Raw genomic sequence first — 13,089 nt, 5'->3', positions numbered from 1 at the left:
TCACTTCAAAAGAGATAGGTTTAAAAGAAAATTCTTAAAAGACCAGGACGACAAAATGCCCACACTTTTGTTCATCTTCTTCTTATTAGCATTACATCACCCACTGGGATATTGTCGCCTCGCGGCAGCAAAATAAAGTGTCCATAAAGAATTAGAAATTTTCCATACAAATTTAGGAAACTGCCAATAAAGAAATCAGGGTATGAGCAACTAATGAATATAAAGTTTACACATATAATGCAAAATTTCCATAAACAATTAAGAATTTTCTACATGAGCATGATCATTATGACCGTACAATTCGTAGTTGCTACTCCGTGAGTGACCAGAACATGCGAAGGGAAGGATTGTTAGTCCGACTCTCGTTGCTACTAGAGACCGAGTATCTAACTCTGCATCTCCACGATTGTCTTGGGATAGGATATTATTTTAGTTATAAAGGATATTCTAACTGGATTCACTTCGGGAAGTGATGCGATTTATGGGATTGGATAAAAATACGTGTATTAAAAATAATATAGAGGAATAAGTGGTAAAATGAACACGTCAAGGGCTTGTTGATGTTGAATTCAATTAAAAATTCTTGTTTTTTTCTAGTTTTATCACTTAATCCAACAATTTAACTCATGTTCATATTGCACTGAACAATTTTCCGTTTTATATAATTTTTCTTCGAAATAAGAAATATCGAAATTTCGTATGTACAAAGATAGTGCGGGTAAAATGAACACTGCCGGGTGGTAAAATGCACATCACTTTTAAAACCCTTTAAACAATTAATCATCATTTTCATCATCCAGCACTTGTATATTATTGGATTACGAGAGCCCTTTGAAAATTCTATATTATTATATTAGATTACGAGAGTCCTTTGAAGATTCTGCTATATCTTTTGAAAAATTCTTAATTATCAAAATAATAAAAAGAAGAAAAAAAGTTTTGGAAAATCAGTATATTTTGTAAGTAAGTTTAGATATTCAAAGTTTTATCTTAGTTACTTGATCTGGTTTGTTTCTTGAACTTTCGCTCAACAATTGCACAACTTTTATAATAAATTTGTGTTAGTTTGATACGAGTGTTCATTTTACCTGCATACATGCCATGTTAAGAATAACTCTTCCTATAACGATGCAAACCAAAACTTTTACTATTTACCCCTGCAACATCTTTGTGAAGTATATCCTATTTGCCACTGTAGTTTGAACTAATGTTATGATGAATTTATTAAGAATTAAAGCTCACGGAAAAATGGTTGAAATTTACATCAGACCCAATTTTTACGGCCTCGATATAATAGCTATTCATTTGGTCTCAAAACCAAAGTATTAGCTAAGGTACCTTATTTTATTTCGAGGAAGACCTGTGCATGGTGAACATACGCCAGAATAGTGTTTTTATCTAAATATAGCCACCTGTTCATTTTACCACCTCTTCCCCTACTCACGTTTTTACCTATGAGCAATTCTCTGTGAAATCGAAGATCGATTTATATTTGTATTTTTTGATTTCCCTGGAATTTTGAATATACATCCTTTATTCATTCAAAAAACATTATCTGCATCATTGGTTTGCCATTTTAACTCTGGTGTAACTTTTGACAAGGGCCTAAGCAAAAACATCTTGAACACTTTAAAAAAATATAACTTGAAAACGGCTTGTCCGATCATTCTGATGTCTTTGGCAAAGTTTTATGTAATCAATGGGGCTATGTGAAAAAAAATGTGAAAAAAAAATTCAAACATTGAAATTAAAACTTAAAAACCGAATTTTTCAAAATTTATTTTTTGATATGTTGAAGCAGATAATATATGTATTATTTTGCACTATGGGTCATAATGGAGAAATGATGAACAAAAAAAGTTATTAATTTATTCAAATGAGTTGGTTTTTCAAAAATGGTCAAAATTTATTTTAACGTTTTTATCAACTAGGTTTTATGAAACTACGTAAATTTTCTAATGGAAAAGGTACACGTCATTTTTTTCCTAATTGCAGCCGTTTCTGAGATACAACGGTTTGAAGATAAAAAACATTAACATAGAATAAAAATTTACTACTATCGTCGAATTTTATTGATTCAAATGAAAGTATTGTAGCAGTGGTTGATCATTTTCATGGTGGCATTATATGTGATAAAAACTCACCTACAGCCATTTTCTAAGGACAATGACTGGACAATCCGATAACCGTGCGATCGTTCTGCGTCCCTAAACAATTTAGAATTTTCTACAAAAAGAACACATTTAAAACCGAAAATTGCAATTATAAAAAAAAAAGAAAAATTTTATAAGGAAATCAATAACACACAAAATTTCCATAAATAAATCATCATTAGCAAGAAGCAATTACAAAATTTTCTAAAAAAAAAATTCATTTTTTTCCATAAAAAAATTAAAACTGCACAAAATAATCAATAAAGAGCAATAAAAAAAAACAAAAAAGCAAGGGGTAACCAACTCTAAACTTTGCGATAGTATTACTCATTGTCCTGCAATAGTATTTCTAGTATCCATGATATTCTTCAAACAACGATACGGTTGCTAGTTTGGTTGTTATGGCGTTCGTCAGTTGGTTGCTGAAATACAGTACTACCCCGTTTTGGAAGCACCTCATTTCTACTTCTTACAATTCTAGAAAATTTTCAAACCGAATTTTATATTTCTAATGCTATCGAACCAAAACGGGTGCCCCATAGATTGTTCGGAATGTATTAGTAATCGAAATAATTGTTCAGTAATTGTTTAAGAATTTAAATTTGAAGAAATCATGTGTTGCCTAAAACGGGTTGGACTGTATTGACTGGGTGGCGTTGTGTTTCATACTTCCCAACCAGGGCTCTTTGATCAATTTACGTTAGATCCGACGTAGTTTTTCGCTAGTATTTGTTAGTATTTTTAGATACTTTTGAAAGTTTAGAGTTGGTTGCCCCTTGCAAAAAAGCAATAAAATTGATTAATTTTCTATGAACAATAAACGTTTTTGAAGAAGGGGCTATGCTCAGTTTTATTGCTTTTTGCCTTTCTCGTACAAGAAAGTAAATATTGAAAATAATTGAAATATAGAAAAAAAAATTTTTTCCTATATTGTGGAAAAAAAGTATCAAAACGCTTCCCCACATACATAAATCATATCGTGGTTTATGGAAGGCTACAAGGAAGAGGCATTCAAAAATTACACTCACTGCTTATAGAACAATTACATTTTTTTTCTTACTTCGTATTGTTGAAAAGTACAAGTACAAAAGTACAAAGTAATCTAGTAATTTAGTAACCTTCCATCCTTTAAAGCTACAGCTCAAGACACTTACCTTTGTTATTTCTTGTTTCACGTAAATGTGTCGATAGTGAAAGAGTTGAAGATTTCTTAGTTATTCCCTTCAATTTGATTTACCCTGAAAATAGACTATTTTTGTTTCCTAATCATGCCTAGAACTGCATATTCATTTACCTTAAAAAAACTGGGGAATAATAATTAGGCCAAATTTTTAACCAATATGACACAGTAAAACAAAAATCAAATGAAAAAAAAAATCAAATTGATTTAACTCTGGTAATTGCAAATACTGGCATAAAATTTCTTTAGGATATTGTAGTTGAAGCTTTGCATTTTATGTGTATCATAATAAAACCCGGGGAATATTGAGGAAAAGAAAGTTTTTCACTATCAAAGTTGAAATTGTGGTTTAAAAAAAAATAATGTTTCTGAATTTTTTACATTCGTTTTCGCTTTTGTACCTTATTTATACACCATTTGAAAGCTTATACAATAACCTTTGTAACGATGTATTAATATCATGGAAAAAATATGAAAAAAGTATTTAAAGAAATGATAGAAAAACAAACATTTTTTCTGAAAATTTGTCTTATTTTCACCATTTTTTCTCTGGAACTAAAGCACGTAGAGACTTCAAATTTTGGATTTTTCTTAATCAGAATATTGATAATCTATTAAAAATATTTAAAAATGATTTGAGAGACATGACATTTTTGATTAATGACCGCCTGGAATCCTATAGTGAGGTGTTAGATCTAAATCGTTTGAAAAGGTATTATATTTTTCAGTCCTTTTGCCTTCAGATACATCCAATCCATTCTACAAGTACTCCTGACGACGGTACCGTGATTTCTTCATTGGCAATTTCCTAGTTTTTTAGGGAGAGTTTTTATGTTGTTAGTCCCGCTTCGAATCTGAGTATTCATTAAGCACTTCCACAGTGGTTAACTGCGAGGTTTCTATGCCAAGTTATCATTTTAACATTTGAATATTATGATACTGTGTTATGAAAACTCATATGTGAATATGTACATCATGTGGAAGATATTGATTTGGAAAATGTATTGGAGGTAACCACTTTCCTTCGATGGGACTCGAACCCATGACTCTACAGTACGCATGACCCTACAGGGTCATGGGTTCGAGTCCCATCGAAGGGAAAGTGGTTACCTCCAATACATTTTCCAAATTAATATCTTCCATATACCGTACCTATTCACATATGAGTTTTCATATAACATTGTAAATTAACGTCCAAGTCGGGTGGTTTAATCCCGGAAATAGGCAATTACCTTTGATTGAACTATTATGATACTTTTATGCCTAGGGAAGACGAGAAAAATTACAACCCAAAAAATTTCCTAAACCGAACCGGGAATCGAACCCAGCCTTCTTTAGCATGGTGTTGCTTTGTGGCCACGCATCTTATCGCATGGCTAAATAAGGCCGCTATATGTAACTTAGTATGCCAAGTGAAATATAGAAATATATAAAAAATGTTTAGGATAAAAACTATCGAAATAAAAGTGAATCCTTTGGTATCACAAGACAATCCAGAAAATTTCTCAATTATTTAAGCGAAAATAAAGACAACCAAGGTATGTAGATTACAACAGAACTCAGACGTATAAAACAAACAAACTACACGCTCGCATTTGAAAGTTTAGCTTTTATTATTTCGATGAATCCATGAATTTGAATTATAAAATTAATATTAATGTAACAGTCAAAAGTAAAAAATTGCCTTTAAAATTTCTGCTGTTTTGGATTTTTGAAAAATCTGCCTGATATTCGAAAAATCTGGCATTATGAATGCGGAATTAAAAATTTAAGGGATCGCTTCTCAAGGTGCGTTTTGAATTACTTACAATGGTCAGTCAGTTTGCTTTAATTTAAATATTGTATGTGCAGCTCAAAACCGAATTTTTGAACTCAGGAAAATCTATTTTTCTCATATAGTCGCAAGCTTTATTACCGCGCATCTGATGCGCTGTATAGCGCATCTGGTTGCGAACAATGTGCACTAGTTGCGCAATGATGCGCTTTGAGTTTAACGCGAATAAAATCGGTTTTCGTGAGTTCGAAATTCGATGTTCAACTGGAAACATAATATTTAGTAAAAAAGCTGCTGATCCTTTGATTCGAAATCCGTCCAAGTTGGACGTACGGACAAACGTTTTAATTGTACTCGATACGTATTTTCTCGAGACTTTTACATATACTGAAGTACTTAAGTGTACGGATTTTGATGCCCCATGGTAACCATGTTTTCAGACTGTTTTTCTTTCTCGAAAAGTGCTTTCTTCGTGGAAAATTTTCGTGAGTGAGTATCCAATGCTCCTGAGATTGAGTGAGCTTTATGAGCACTGGTTTACCGTTTGACAAAAATCATATAAACTATGTTTGCGAAGTGGCTTTTTGTGACATAGTCTTTATGTCCGTAAAGTTTCAATAGTATCTGAGAGTGTGCTGTCAACTCCGAATACGATTTGGTGCGAAATGTGTCGTTAATCAACTTATTACTTGCATCAGTAGAGTGCAACTTCCCGTCCGGGGGCCCTTTATACGCGGAGCAACGGTTCCAATAATTAGCAGGGCATACATGCAATGCATTGTCGTCACATACAACAGATCGAGCCGGCATCGCACATTTACCATACCTTCGCCCACTGTGTTTCTACGCCTATCATCGTTAGTTAGCTCTCTCATAAGAACAGATACAGATTGTAAATCGCATCGTGGGTTGGTTGATGCATAAAGTGAAACTCATTTATCACTCGGCTTGTTGGCGAAGTTTGTTACAGTAGCATCCCGCGCCGTGAAGCTTTTTCTCAGAGGTAGGGAAAGTGGTCCCAGACCGCCCATCGAGGAAAAATACATTTTTGGTGACTGATTCTGATTGTATTACTTTCAACATGGTTGTTTAAGCTCATAGATGTTTCTTTTTCATGAGGTTTTTGACAAATATCAATGAATGCTGTTACAAGCATTTGCTTAGTTGGAACATATTGCCCCCACTCCCCTGTAGCACTGACTGTTCGGAACAGAACAAAACATCGACGAACAACCAATGTGTCTATCTTTTAGCAGCGTAGAACCATAGGTCAGGGGTTTCAAGCTACTGTTCAACGTTAGCATTCAGTTTACGGAATATATTTTCAACTAGGGGGAAAGACGGCTTTGGCAGGTTTTGTTCTATTATTGTCAGGGGGGTTTTTGTCGACCAAATTTTATGAAATTTGGTCACAATATTCTTTGATATGCAAAGAATGTTTAGGCCAAATTTGAGCATAGTCAGTCATAAAAAACCCTCTGCCAATAATAGAACAAAATCTGCCAAAGCCGTCATTCACCCTACCTATATTTTGATAAGTAACAGATATTATTCCTGTATTAAGTAAAACGGAAAAAAATAAAAAGGTTCAATACAAAAGAATAAAAATAAATTTGATTTGTTGTGAGTTTTTGTGTTTTTTTGCATATTAAAGCTATGTCCATTTAGAGTAATAAAACATCTGTATCTAGGTAACGGATTGACATACAAATAAGGTTATTACTTCAAAACAAAGGTAATTTACTGTACTTCAAGGAAAAAATATAAATGCAAATCATTTCTAGTTTTCTAGTGACGATTCGCACTTTCTTCTTTATTCCTCTCATCAAACGCTGCACACCTCCGGAGACAACTTCCTTGGCACATTTGTTCCACATTTTGGTCATCTGAGTTGCGCCCTGAGCTGTTTATCCACTTTTCTTAAGCTTCCACTTCATTATTGCCCAAAATGTCTCGATGGGCCAGAACTGCGGGCAGTTGGGTGGATTATGTTTTTATTGTTGAAATCTACGTTAGTATCGCGGATGACTACTGGATGACTTCCCGGCTGAAGTGGCAACTCGCCAAATCTGGCCAAAACTTCAGGGACCTTCATGGGCTTTTATAAAACTTAGTACGCGGGTTTTAAGTCATTCTTCCTTGTACAGCTTAGAGTCCATCGTCTTATTCGTCACGAACACTTTGGTCTTTGCTCTGCAGCTGCATATCCCTCGACAAATCATCAGTTTTTTTTGGCAATTTTGTCCATAAAAGCAAACTTAATCTCGTAGGAACAAGGAACAACTCCTCGTGCCGTCGCCATGCACAATTTTTGGCCAGGAAGCTGTTCTAAATCCATTTTGAAGTAGGTTCCACCGTCGATGAGCAGGATTATCAACGGGGGTGTGCAGAATTTTTTCTCTCCTCTCGGCTTCCATCTGGAATAATTTTTGACTCGCTGCACGAAACACCATGAAATTTATACCACAGAAAGTGGGCGCCTAGGTAGACATACCGCTGTAAAATAATTCTTGCAGCGGTCACTTTCCGTGCCGCTGCAATACAATAAATCATTCCGGATTCTGGACAGAGCTTTAGCAAAAAATAGTAATTTATTTTTATTCTCCGAAATGAGGAATTTGATTTAGTGAGAAAAAATGAAGCAGTTTTCTAATGTGTTTATGTGTTATTTATATACATTCTTATTTGTCATGGAGGTCTTTATGAATAATTCATATTTGACCAAACATTGAACACTGAACGATTACAATATTTCTTTACATTAAACTAATCAAAGTTAAATATAAATCAAATAACTTATGGACATTACTAAACACAGTCGCCGCAGCACGAAGATCTATCGTAATCAGCCATTTGGAAATCTTCGGAAACGTCATAGGACGTATTCAGAGGCCCGGTATATCGACAACTATGCCCACAGCGAGATGGTCGTCGTATAGAAAGATGGGAGCATTGATGGCTTTCATAGACTTGCATGTTGATTTAGCGGCATCGTTGGCGAGAGCGAGGTCGAGATCTCTATTCAGGTGAGACATCAGGGGCATCGTCCTCATCGCTATCCTTTATTATACCGTTTCTTCTCGGTTGCTAATTTAGCGCAGAAACCTATCGTCAATGTGAGAATCCATTCTTGAATTCAAGATTTTTTTTTGGGAATTCCTCTTGGATTTCCTCACTTAAGGTCACTCCTGACGGAATCCAAGTTTCAAAGTGCTCGCGTTATTTCACACATGCTGCAACGCAGCAAAGCTAAGTCAACAAAAATGACAGTTGTGTGCCGCCTCCGTATCGAGTGGTGTGCCCCCGAAAACGCGAGCACTTTGAAACTTGGATTCCTTCAGGAGTGACCTTAAACCAATGTTTCTGATACTAAAGTTACGCAAAGAGGTTCTGCTTACACTGATTCTGAATGATGTTTATCTATATATATAAAAATGAAATGGTCTGTGTTCGCATCCGCATAAATCGAAAACGGCTGGATGGATGTACTTCATCCATTCAGCAAATATGTTCGTTATCGTTTCCGACGGGTTTATATGATATTTCCTCATACAAAAATCACGAATAAGGTTGACCAAATCGTGAAAAACTAAAATTAAGAACCGTATGGAAATTTCGCATGGGCATTTTCGCCTACTATGCAGGACAACGTCTGCCGGGTCGACTAGTGTTACTATAACTATAACTTGCCTTTTTGTTCTACCCTCCAAAGAGGGTTCACTTCTAAAGCTTTCAAAATCGAATACAAGGCTACCCTTAGAGTGCAAACAAGTCAGGTTCTTGTGGCTACTTTATTGGGGGTATATTGAAGTGGTTTTACGTGGTGATTCATAGGGTTAACGAATATTGCGGTAATACCAAAACGACTGTTTTGGCAAAAAAATAGAATATATCGAAAATTAGGTATGGTAAAAATCAAGTTATATCTGAGCTCTGGTCAAATTTTCAGCAAAATTGGTTCACACGCAACCGAGACTTAGATCTCCAAAAATGACCATTTTGTTTGAAAAACGGCATTTCATTTGTCCATTTATTTGGTCTACATCTAAACAGATAACACTGAATCAACAATTTGACGCCACAATACACGATTCGAGGCCGCATCTCTCCATCATCGAATACGCCCCACGCTCGCCAAGTCGTTCTGTACCTGGTCAGCCCACTTAGCTCGCTGAGCTCCACGCCGTCTCGTACCTGCCGGATTGGAAGTGAACACCATCTTTCCAGGGTTGTTGTCCGGCATTCTTGCAACATGTCATTGCCCTTCCGGCTTCACCTACCTTCTGAATACTGGGTTCGCCGTAGAGCTGGACGACCTCGTAGTTCATTCTTCGCCGCCACAAACCGTCTTCTTGCACGCCGCCAAAGATGGTTCTAAGCATCTGTCTCTCGAATACTCCGAGTGCTTGCAAGTCCTTCTCGAGTATTGTCTCCGGACTACCGGTCTTATTAGCGTTTTGTACAAAACACATTTGGTGCGGTGGTGAATCTTTTTTGATCGCAGTGTCATCTGGAGCCCGTAGTAGGCCCGACTTTAACAGATGATGCGCCTTCGTATTTCACGACTATCATTATTATCAGCCGTTATCAAGGATCCAAGGACGAATTCCTCGACCAACTGGAAGGTATCCTCGTCTATCGTAACATTGCTTCCCAGGCGGGCCCTGTCGCGCTGGGTTCCGCCCACAAGCATGTACTTTATCTTCGATGCATTCACCACCAGTCCAACTTTTGTTGCTTCACGTTTCAGGCGAGTGTACAGTTCTGTCACCTTTGCAAATGTTCGGCTGACATTGCCCACGTCATCCGCAAAACAAATGAATTGACTGGATCTGTTGAAATCGTACTCCGGCTCTTCGCACGACGCATTCTAGCATTCTGGATGGCATCCTTAACTTACCTCAAGGTGGGGGCTGGTTGGCTTCCATCTTCCGCTGCCTTGACTCTCAGTGCCATTTAAATGTTCCTCGTAGTACTGCTTTCACCTTCCAATCACCACACGTTCGTCCGTCAATTTGCTCCCATCCCAACAACCCGAGCGAGATCGAGGTGAACCGTCTAGTATTCAATAAATTACTTTTCATAGGACGAGTTCCACCACTTGATTGTACATTAGACAGATACGTTTTCCGACCTCAACAGTAAAGCCATCTGTAGTGTCTCGTACTTGACTCAACTTGTACGAGACACTGAAGACGGCTTTGCTGTTGAGAGCGAAATACGTATTTGTCAAAGGTACAATCAATTCGTGGAATTAAATGGAATTGTACGAACTCGTCTTAAGACAAGTGAAGACATTCCACTGAAAGCTCAAAATTTTATTATTTTATTATCATTCAATAAATATTATGTCGATTGAGCAACAATCATTTTCATCAGGTTGTTGTTTGAGAAGTACGAATGCTCGATTGATAACTTGGATTGAAAACTTCGCAGATAAAAACTGTGGAAGGTACTTGATGAATATCAAATTTTCAAGTGACAAAGTTCCAGTTATGAAGAAATATTCATATTAAGCCTTTAAAACTTTATTTGCCAGAACGATTTGAAAATATTGGAATATTCCAGTGATACTTGGTGAATGGTCCGTAGAGCACATGTGTGGAACCCCCTGCCGTAGGTACTCAACTGCAAACGACTGACGGGCAATAATCAAGCACTATATTGCTCTATAGAGCAGAAAGCAAACAGTTCTTCCCGTCCGTCGTCGTTCGCCAACGACATCGCGCACGAGAGTTTGTTAGCCCGCCTTCGATAAATCGTTGTTTTCGCTAAAGAAGCTGTAGTAGCTCTGAACAGCCAGCCAGTGGGTAGGTCTTGCAGAAGCGTGTTATCGTCGGGTGTTTGTGTGATTTAAGCACGTTTCGCGATCGAGTATCGTAAACATAATACTGGCCATCTTCGAATGCTAGAATTGACCTTGCAGTGTGCACTTTTGCAGTTGACTTCGCCACCGCCATCAATGTCGCCCGTTGTTCTCGTTGTCGCATTCCAGAGATAGGGTTAAGTGATTTTACGGTGGTATGGAAATAATGGAAGACCGGCTCATTATATTGCATGGCCAAGTTAATCATGTAGAAATTCGACCAAGTGCAAGTTTGATCAAGTGACATATGGAAACATGCGGAATTATCTGAATCCAATTAGGTGCCATGATTCTAATGCATAATGAAATATTTGTTGGAAACGGTTGCTCCAGTTGATTTTTCCTCACATGCAAATGTCAAACAGCCAATTAACTTATCCAGTCAGCAAACATATTTGTTTTAGTTAGCTTCTCCAATCATTCCACTGGCATTTTTACTCATTGTCGTTGTGGTAACAAACAACTTTGCTTTCGAGGCAATCGGTTAGTCAACCAAGGCTTACCACCAATTGAAGCGGATGTATTTATCCTAATTATTGGTTTCACATTTTACTTGCTTTTTAATATAATAATAGTTAGATATTTGAATTCCCACAATTGTGGCTATATTTGATAGGTTCATTGGCTTCTAGAAAAAACATTTTTTTACAACTGAATACTAATTTGGCATGTCATAACATGATCAAATATCTACATATTATTCGAGTTACGAATCCTTTACAGCACAGGCATTCCCCAATAGTACGTACCCTCCATAGTCATTAGGTCGTCGTGGCCGACGGGTGGTGAAGAATACCAGCCAGAAAGCCGAGTGTTTTAATTGCTTTGTGTGTTAGCATAAGTGGGATCATACTCGATATTCCCCCTGAAGTATTCAAGACAAAATTTCCCAAACGACTTATCTGCTTTTGTAAACAAAGATTCAAACGACGATTTGACGAATCTGATAGCTCTCCCACGCAAACCAACACCACCAATAGGTAGGTGAAGGTTTCCGCTACCTGTTGATGGTGTTGGTTTGCGTGGGAGAGCTATCAGATTCGTCAAATCGTCGTTTGAATCTTTGTTTACAAAAGCAGATAAGTCGTTTTGAAAATTTTGTCTTGTATTGTTAAAGTGCTGGCCGGGAGGACAAGGACTAACGTAAAGGGTTTTGGTTTCAGTGGGTCGGGTAGACTTCCCATCCTCACACTCGAAAGAACGTACATCACAAAAAGTTTTTTTTGGTCAATCTTCTGTTGGATTTACTTACAAATTTTAATCTGTTTAAGGAACAGATTATTTTATTGACAAATTATTCGGAATTTTTTCGGATTCGGATTTCGGACAAATTTCGGATTTTAATTGACAAATTCCTTCGGATTTCCTCGGGAAATTCCTTCGGATTTCCTCGGGAAATTCCTTCGGATTTCCTCGGGAAATTCCTTCGGATTTCATCGGGAAATTCCTTCGGATTTCCTCGGGAAATTCCTTCGGATTTCCTCGGGAAATTCCTTCGGATTTCCTCGAAATTCCTTCGGATTTCCTCGAAATTCCTTCGATTTCCTCGAAATTCTTCGATTTCCTCGGAAATTCCTTCGGATTTCCTCGGGAAATTCCTTCGGATTTCCTCGGAAATTCCTTCGGATTTCTCGGAAATTCTTCGATTTCCTCGGAAATTCCTTCGATTTCCTCGGAAATTCCTTCGATTTCCTCGGGAAATTCCTTCGATTCCTCGGGAAATTCCTTCGATTTCCTCGAAATTCCTTCGATTTCCTCGGGAAATTCCTTCGGATTTCTCGGAAATTCCTTCGATTTCCTCGAAATTCCTTCGGATTTCCTCGGGAAATTCCTTCGGATTTCCTCGAAATTCCTTCGATTTCCTCGAAATTCCTTCGATTTCCTCGAAATTCCTTCGATTTCCTCAGGAAATTCCTTCGATTTCCTCGGGAAATTCCTTCGGATTTCCTCGGGAAATTCCTTCGATTTCCTCGGAAATTCCTTCGATTTCTCGAAATTCCTTCGGATTTCCTCGAAATTCTTCGATTTCCTCGGAAATTCCTTCGATTTCCTCGGGAAATTCCTTCGATTTCCTCGAAATTCCTTCGGATTTCCTCGGGAAATTCCTTCGGATTTC

At 37.1% G+C, this 13,089-nt stretch overlaps 1 protein-coding gene across 6 annotated transcripts in view; it reads left to right on the top strand.

Moving 5' to 3' along the window:
* The window catches only part of LOC134212179 (uncharacterized), a 119,204-nt gene that overhangs the window by 71,080 nt on the left and 35,035 nt on the right, over window positions 1-13,089 (top strand). The window contains exon 1 of one of the 6 annotated variants that reach the window (XM_062689800.1): window positions 10,767-10,917. The exons of 2 other annotated variants lie outside the window; for them this stretch is intronic. The gene's annotated coding sequence lies outside the window, so the exon portion shown is untranslated. Of the gene's footprint in view, window positions 1-10,766; window positions 10,918-10,940; window positions 11,129-11,231; window positions 11,255-13,089 lie in introns of those variants that run through there. 3 more of the 6 variants (XM_062689803.1, XM_062689802.1, XM_062689805.1) reach the window with 3 other exon arrangements.

The sequence above is a fragment of the Armigeres subalbatus genome, chromosome 2, assembly GCF_024139115.2.
Source record: "Armigeres subalbatus isolate Guangzhou_Male chromosome 2, GZ_Asu_2, whole genome shotgun sequence".
Lineage (NCBI taxonomy): Eukaryota > Metazoa > Arthropoda > Insecta > Diptera > Culicidae > Armigeres > Armigeres subalbatus.
Note: the sequence above shows the minus strand (reverse complement) of the source record. Positions and strands in the feature narration are given on the sequence as shown.